The following is a 7,969-nucleotide window of genomic DNA, read 5'->3' on the forward strand; positions in this document are numbered from 1 at the left end:
ATTCTACCTGGTTTCCTTGCTTGCCCACCTACAAATCCAGGTATTTCCTTCCCTTGCTGCATACCTCTGCTCTGGTGCACTAGCTTGCCCTGTACTGGCACTCCACAGGGTACAATATCATGCCTTCTAGAGTTCATAGGGAAAAGAAGATAGCTGGATTTAAGGTTTGGTTATTACTGTCTTACTTCACCACTAAGGAGGGATTTATCAAGACATATTTGGTTGAAAGCCGAGCAAGAACAGTAGTCAGAAACCCTCAGATCCCCACTGTGGAACCAGGTTCCTTAGGGGCAGATGCCCTGTGCTTCCAGGAGGTTAGTTATAGAATTCAAATGCACTTGAATTCTACAGTGGGTTAAGCTGAAGTAGGACAGAAGAAGCTAGACACCAGAGGAATTTTCAAGAAGCAGTTTATTGTCTGTAGGATCCATAGTGGCACTTGAGCCTAAAATTTCCTCCTCTGAACTGAACTAAATGTCTAGAAATTCTTTGAATTCTATGCCTAGTGTTGGGGTTGGGGAGCTTGGAGGTTCATATGACAAGTGCTTTTCATTCCATCCTCTAGACCAGACAGAGGTTTCATACCTTTTTTTCCCTCCAAACCTGACATTTACAAAAAGAGGAAACTACCAACCACAATGCTTTTCTGCAGAGGTTTTTGCTGGTAGCTGATATCCTGTGTCTGACAAGATGAGGAGCTTATATGTTACAAATATGTGGGGATTTCTGCTTAATTATGGTAAGGATCTGCTGGGCAGGGAGCTCTGTCCGACTAGAATGGGTCACAATTTCCATGTGTATTACTAAGATATCCAAACTAAAAGTAAAAGCCACATTAAAAACAGTATCATGGAAACATAACTTCAAGACCAGTTTCCTAGTATACTTTGAAAGTCAGGTTGTGCTTTTCCCACCAAGCCCCCCAAACCTTTCCTGGAGAATCTGATGTTCTAATCCTTTTTAACTCCTTCGAGCCAATGAACATTCTAGTTTCATACTATCCAGAATCATGCATCTTTCAACCTAGATAGTCTTTGTTTTCACCATGACCCAGCTCAAAAGACATTTTTTATGAAATTGTCACTACTGAGTTTTTATTTTTTTCCTTAGAGCTTTCAGAGACATTTGTATTTCAATAATCATGCATTTTAGACTTTATTTGAATTCATTTTAGTACAGGATTATAATTTTAAGGTTGTTAATTTATCAAGGAGGAAGGGCTTCATGCTTTATTCCATTTTGTAACTACAGAAGTTAGCAAGTACCCAAGAACCTACTAGGGGTTATTTCAAAATGGAAGTTAGGGTAGCTCTGTATGGAGGCCTTGGAGCTGAGCTGGGTGTGTGTGGGGGGTGATGGGTGGGAGAGTGGGAGGAGCCTAACCAGTTGGGAGCCTGGGCCATACCAGGATCTAGACCCAGGACATTGGTCGGGAGACTCCTGGCAGCTGCTTGCGGGCAGCCCAGGGATGGGCAGTTTTGTTTTCACCCCTGCAGGATGCAGAGTCCAAGCACAGTAAGATGTCCACTAAGAAACCCTTGCCAACCGAGAATGAAGGAGAGATTGAAAATGCACACTATTTATTGAATAAGCTTTTGGGGACCTTTAAAAAGAAAGTTAAAAAATCTTAGAAGAATTCATATTTTATATTGTATCAGGGAAGAGTTTATGGGTTTTAGTTTGAGGATTATTTGCATCTTTATGTCAATCAGTTTATACATGACAGTAGAATGTATACATACATGGAGTATTACTTCCCATTCTTGTGGTTGAATATGATGTGGAGTTACACTGGTGGTATGTTCATTTATGAACATAGGAAAGTTATGTCCAATTCATTATACTATCTTTCCCATTTTCTTTCTCATTCCTCCTCCCTTCCTCCCATTCCTCAATGTCCAATTTGGTGATACCCACCCCCCATTGTGAGTTAGCATCTGCATATCAGAGAGAACATTTGCCCTTTGGGATTTGGGGATTGGCTTATTTCACTTAGCATAATCGCCTCTAGTTCCATCCATTTACAAGCAAATGCCATAATTTCATTCTTCTTTAAGGCTGAGTAACATTCCATTGTGCATATATACCCTGTTTTATTTATCATTCACCTATTGAGAGCATCTATACACTCAAAGTATACTTTGAAAGCCAGGTTATATACCCATAGCTTAGCAATTGTAAATTGAGCTGCTATGAACATTAATGTGGCCATGTCACTATAGTATGCTGATTTTAAGTCCATTGGGGTTATGCTGAGGAGTGGGAAAAATGGATCAAAAGGTGATTCCATACCAACTGTTCTAAGGAATCTCCATACTGCTTTCCAGAGTGGTTGCGTCAATTTGCAGTGTATGAGTGTACCTTTTCTCCTACACCCTTACAACATTTTTTATTACTTGTATTCTTGATAATTGCCATTATGACTGAAGTGAGATTAAATCTCAGTGTAGTTTTAATTTGAATTTCTCTGATTGCTAGAGATTTTGAACATCTTTTTTGTGTATTTGTTGACTGTATTTCTTCTGTGAAATATTTATTTAGTTCCTTTGCACATTTATTGATTAGGTTATTATTATTATTATTATTAGTAGTAGTAGTAGTAATAGTAGTAGTAGTAGTATTTTAGTGTTTTGAATTCTTTATATATGCTGGAGATTAATGCTCTGAGGTGCAGATGGCAAAGATTTTCTCCCATTCTGTAGGCTCTCTCTTCATTTTGTTGATTGTTTCCTTTGCTGTGAAAAATCTTTTTAGTTGGATACAATCCCATTTATTAATTATTGATTTTACTTCTTGCACTTTAGGAGTCTTATTGAGGAATTTGGTTCTTAAGTTGACATGATGGAGACTTGGGCCTACTTTTTCTTCTATTAGGCACAGGGCCTCTGGTCAAATGCCCAGGTCCTGGATCCACTTAGAGCGTATATAACCATTCTTTATGCGATCAGTACCTTTATGACTGCATTGCCTGCATAGCAGAGTGAGAATCTTAGAAATGAGTAGACCCAAATCACTCCTCATTTACATTTTGCCCTTAGACTTACCCAGAAGGATAATTTTAAACTGGGCAAGCATCTTTTATTGTGGAAGGCATTTGAAGCTATTTTTGATAACATTCTTTTCACATTCTTTCTCCAACTCTTTCCTGGTTTCCTCTTTTTTTTGCCTAGCCCTTACCAAGCCTGCCAGTGGTACCCAGATGCATTTATTAACTCTGGTAGTTGAGTAGATTGGGGAGTTTATTTTTTTTCTGTTAAATTCATTAAAAGACATTGAAGATATTCAATGATAAAGAACCATGTACACCTCAAAAGGAGAAGTCAACTCCTGCACTGGGCTCTGTGGAGCAAGGTGTAGAAACCCCATAGCTTCCTGTGCGGATGAGCAGCCTCACCTTGGAAAGTATGGACTGTTTAAAATGATCAGCAAAGGAAACTTTGGAAAAGTAAAATTGGCATAACACATCCTTAAGGCAGAGAGGCTACAATAAAAATAATTGACAAAACTCAGTTGAATCCAACAAGTCTACAAAAGCTCTTCAGAGAAGTAAGAATAATGAAGATTTTAAATCACCCAAATATAGTGAAGTTGTTTGAAGTCACTGAAAAAAAAAAAACAACACTCTACTTAATCATCATGAAGTATGCAAGTGGAGGTGAATTTTTTTGACTATGTGATTGCACACAGAAGAATGAAGAAAAACAGAAGCAAGAGCTAAATTTAGACAAATCGTGTCTGCAGTACAGTATTGCCATCAAAAGCGATTGTTCACAGAGACCTCAAGGCAGAAAATCTGTTGTTAGATGCAGATATGAACATTAAAATAGCAGATTTTTGTTTTAGCAATGAGTTTACTTTGGTCACTAAACTAGATACATTTTGTGGGAGTGCTCCATATGCAGCCCAAGAATTCTCCCAGAGCTAGAAGTACCATGAGCTGGACATGGATGAATGGAGTCTTGGCATTATTCTGTACATTCTAGTCAACGGGTTGCTTCCCTTTGGGGGGACAGAATCTTGGAAGGAACTTAGAGAGTTTTGAGGGAAATACAGAATCCCTTTCTGCATATCCACAGGCTATGAAAAGCTGCTCAAATGCTTTCTGGTGCTAAACCCAATAAAGCTAGGCATTCCAGAGCAAATCATGAAGGACGGGTGGCTCAATGCAGGGCATGAGGAAGATGAACTTAAACCCTTTGATGAACCAGAGCTGGACTAGAAGAGAATAGATATTATGGTAGGAGTGGGATATTCACAGGAAAAATTCAAGAATCTCTCAGTAAGATGAAATATGATGAAATCACAGCTACATAATTATTGTTGGGGAGAAAATCTGCAAAGCTGAACACTAGTGACTCCGATTCTAACAGCAATTTTTCACTTGCTAAGGTGAGGCCAAGCAGTGACCCCAGCAACAGCAACAGACAGTCTCCTGTGCAGAGAAGCTTTTCTTCAATCCAGAAGCAGAGAGCCTACAGTGACCATGCTGGACCAGCTATTCCTTCAGTTTGGGCATATCCAAAGAGGAGTCAGATAAACACTGCTGTTAGTGACCTCAAAGAAGATGGAATTCCCTCCTAGAAATGAGGTGGCAGTGCGGTGGGAGGAGAGGGAACTGCTCAAGCCAGTCCAATGCTTGGGAAGGCAAGTAATCCCAACAAAGTGGACATTCCTAAATGCAAGAAAAGCCCTGCTGTCCCCAGCAGTAGCACAGCATCTTTAGGGATGACACAGCAGAATTTTTCAAGAGAGAATCATGGTGGGCAGACATTCAGTGATCTAGAATGGCATGGAGAACAGCACCATTCCTTATCAGAGAATCACAGTTGCTTCAACCGACAGTATGGACTGTTGAAAGTGGTCAGCAAGGGGAACTTTGCAGTGCCACCACCCAGGACCGAATCTGCTTCCCCCATAGACACTGCCAGTCTTAGCACTCCACCGCGAGCCCCAGGAACTGGCAAACTGCAAGATACAAGGCCCTCCTGCCTTGCCCAGCCTGTCCCAGAAAGCTATGCCACTGTCCCAGACTCCAAGTAGAGGCTCCACTAATCTTTTTTAGTAAATTAACTTCAAAATTCACAAGAAGGCTTCCAACCAAATATGAGAGGAACAGGAACTATAAGGGCTCAAGTCACAATGCTACTGATCAAAAGGATCTCTGCCCTTCACCTGGAACATAAAAACCACTAGTTCCATGGACCCCAGTGACACGTTGCGGGAAATCCGCAAAGTGCTAGGCGCCAATAGCTGCGACTACAAGTGGAAGGAGCCCTTCCTGCTCTTCTGTGTCCGTGGCACGCAGAGAACCTGGTGCAATGGGAGATGGAGGTGTTTGGGACTGTCTCTGAGCTGAGTTCAGTTCAAGCATCTATCAGAGACATCTATAGCTTTCAAAATTATTGCTTCCAGAATTGCCAATGAGCTAAGGCTGTAACCCAGTCATTACGGTGTAAATTAAGTAGCAATTTAAAGTGTTTTCCTGAACACTGATGGACGGATAAAATAATATTTAGGCAATAACGTTTGCCTCTTCTAAATCATGGCAGTGACGTCTGAGGACAAGCGCACGTCTGGGAGTGGAAGCTGGCCTTTTTTACCAATGCACTACGTTAAAGTCATGTGACCCTGGGGGTAAAAAAGAAAAAAAAAAGAAATACTCATTTGAGACATGGAAATTTCTAACAGTTCAGTGCTCCATAAGTGGCTTTCAGTTCAGAGGAAATCCATCCCTCCTAACAGGCTCCCCGTTTAATGTAGTGTGAACTACCATGTAATGATAGCTACCTGGGCAGTTAAATGCTTTTATAATTAAATCTTTATTGAATAGATTTCTTTATCTTTCCTAGGCAGTTTCCTGCTGTGTGCTTAAACTTGTTGGAGTATTGTCTTAGAAATGTGATTTGTGTTCTGTGGCAGGGGAAGATATAATTTTATTATATAAATAGGCATTGAATTGCCAAAAAAAAAAAAAAAAAAGGATGTCAGCACTGGCCAGGTTAAGTTAAACTAGTGCTGCTGTGCCTTTAGAGAGGCTATGTGAATTTTTCCTATGCCACACACTGCCTTTCCTCACAATCACTTGGCTTATTCAGTCCCCTGACCTTGGTATACATCATCCACCTCCCTTTTCCTGGCCAACTCCTGTTCATCCTTTAATACTTGACTCATCACCCTCAAATTTAGGAAGCTTTTCCTGACTTTTCCAGATTGTTTCAGATCTCTCCCCCACTGGAATTTCTGTAGAACCCCATCCACTGTCCTAGAACATCTATGTCTATCTGCCTCCTTTGTGGAGGCTGTATTTCCAACACAGTCAAAAACAAGCAAATGTTTGTAGAATGAATGAGTAAAAGAATGAATGAGTGGATAATTCTCAGTGATGCCACCACTTGACCCTTACTGTTAAAATCTAGGATAACCTACTCCCCGGGAGGATCTTTAACTAATGCAATTTTATAAAGATCTGGCCCCAAATATCTCTGATTAGAAATTACAAAGGAAGTTGAAGATAGGTATAGGATTCCTTACAAAAATCTCAACCTGTCCTTTTGGGACTTGCCTTCACAACTGTAGTCTTGAACTTAGGGTGAGGTGGCTAGAATGAAATCTGTCACAGGCTGATTGCACTTAATTGTAGTTCAATTATAATTTATGGATCATTTTGGTCTTCATGGGCCATTATCATAACTGAGTGTCTTGGCCTTATTATGGCACCTGCGCTCATCCATCTTGCAAAAATGGACAGTCAGACACTAAGTGCCTGTGGAGAAAGCCATTCCCAAGCTGTGCAGGTTAGTGCTGATCTCTGATGACTTCCAGATTATGTTTCTGGACTGGCATTATAATTTGCTGTTCCCCATTTAGGGGAGTAATGACAACATAACCCATTATTGAATTTGCATAATTTTTAAACCCTCTCAGTTTCTTTCAAAATCTTTCTCACTTTCCTCTAAGACTGGAACGAGTTTGTCTCTTTTACCTTTTTTTTTATTATGATGGTTTTTCTCCCTTCAAAAATCTGATTGTGCTTTTTGAAGTTATTAGTTTTAAAAAAATGCTTAAGAGAGCAAAACTGAGATTTATGGACCATCTAATAACTTACATAGATATTATATTTATTTAAAATCTCAGTTCTATATTCACAGTGGAAAATAATTTAATTAAGAAATAAAGGTCTTTGAGAGTTTTTTTTCCTCTCTGTAAACATTAACAGATGCTTTGAAGTTAACATTCTGCAAGTGGACATATTTTACTAAGTAACTGCCATTTTTTTGTCTTTTTATTTATTTTTATTTTTTTATTTTATTTTATTTATTTTTATTTTTTTTATTGGTTGTTCAAAACATTACAAAGCTCTTGACATATCATATTTCATACATTAGATTCAAGTGGGTTATGAACTCCCATTTTTACCCCAAATACAGATTGCAGAATCACATCGGTTACACATCCACATTTTTACATAATGCCATATTAGTAACTGTTGTATTCTGCTACCTTTCCTATCCTCTACTATCCCCCCTCCCCTCCCCTCCCATCTTCTCTCTCTACCCCATCTACTGTAATTCATTTCTCTCCCTGTTACTAGCTGGCATGGTAGCACACATGTAGTCTCAGCTACCTGTACTCAGGAGATTGAGGCAGGAGAATCACTTGAGCCCAGGAGTTGTAGGCCAAGCAGGGAAACAAAGTGAGACCCCCATCTCAACAAAAATCAATAAATAAATGGAAAAGAAATACTGTTCTCTGACCAGTTAGAATGATGTAATCTGGGATCTATCCACCTGAAGCACTTTGCAATCACACTAAACATGTTCCAAGCAATCTTGTTGGTTTGTAAGGGTCCAAGACTTATCTTAGGTAAAGGAAGCTTTATTTCACTTGGTAGAGAGCTCAGCACCATGGAACCTGATGGAAACAGGGAGTGGAACTCTCTCCACTGCACAGCCTCACCCTCATGGCACCT

General features: G+C 39.7%; 1 pseudogene; it reads left to right on the forward strand.

The window, feature by feature from the left end:
* Positions 1–1,520: 1,520 nt before the first annotated feature.
* On the forward strand, positions 1,521–5,437 carry LOC143405559 (MAP/microtubule affinity-regulating kinase 3-like; annotated as a pseudogene).
* The last annotated feature ends 2,532 nt before the right edge of the window (positions 5,438–7,969 follow it).

The sequence above is a fragment of the Callospermophilus lateralis genome, chromosome 1 (genome assembly GCF_048772815.1).
Source record: "Callospermophilus lateralis isolate mCalLat2 chromosome 1, mCalLat2.hap1, whole genome shotgun sequence".
Classification (NCBI taxonomy): domain Eukaryota; kingdom Metazoa; phylum Chordata; class Mammalia; order Rodentia; family Sciuridae; genus Callospermophilus; species Callospermophilus lateralis.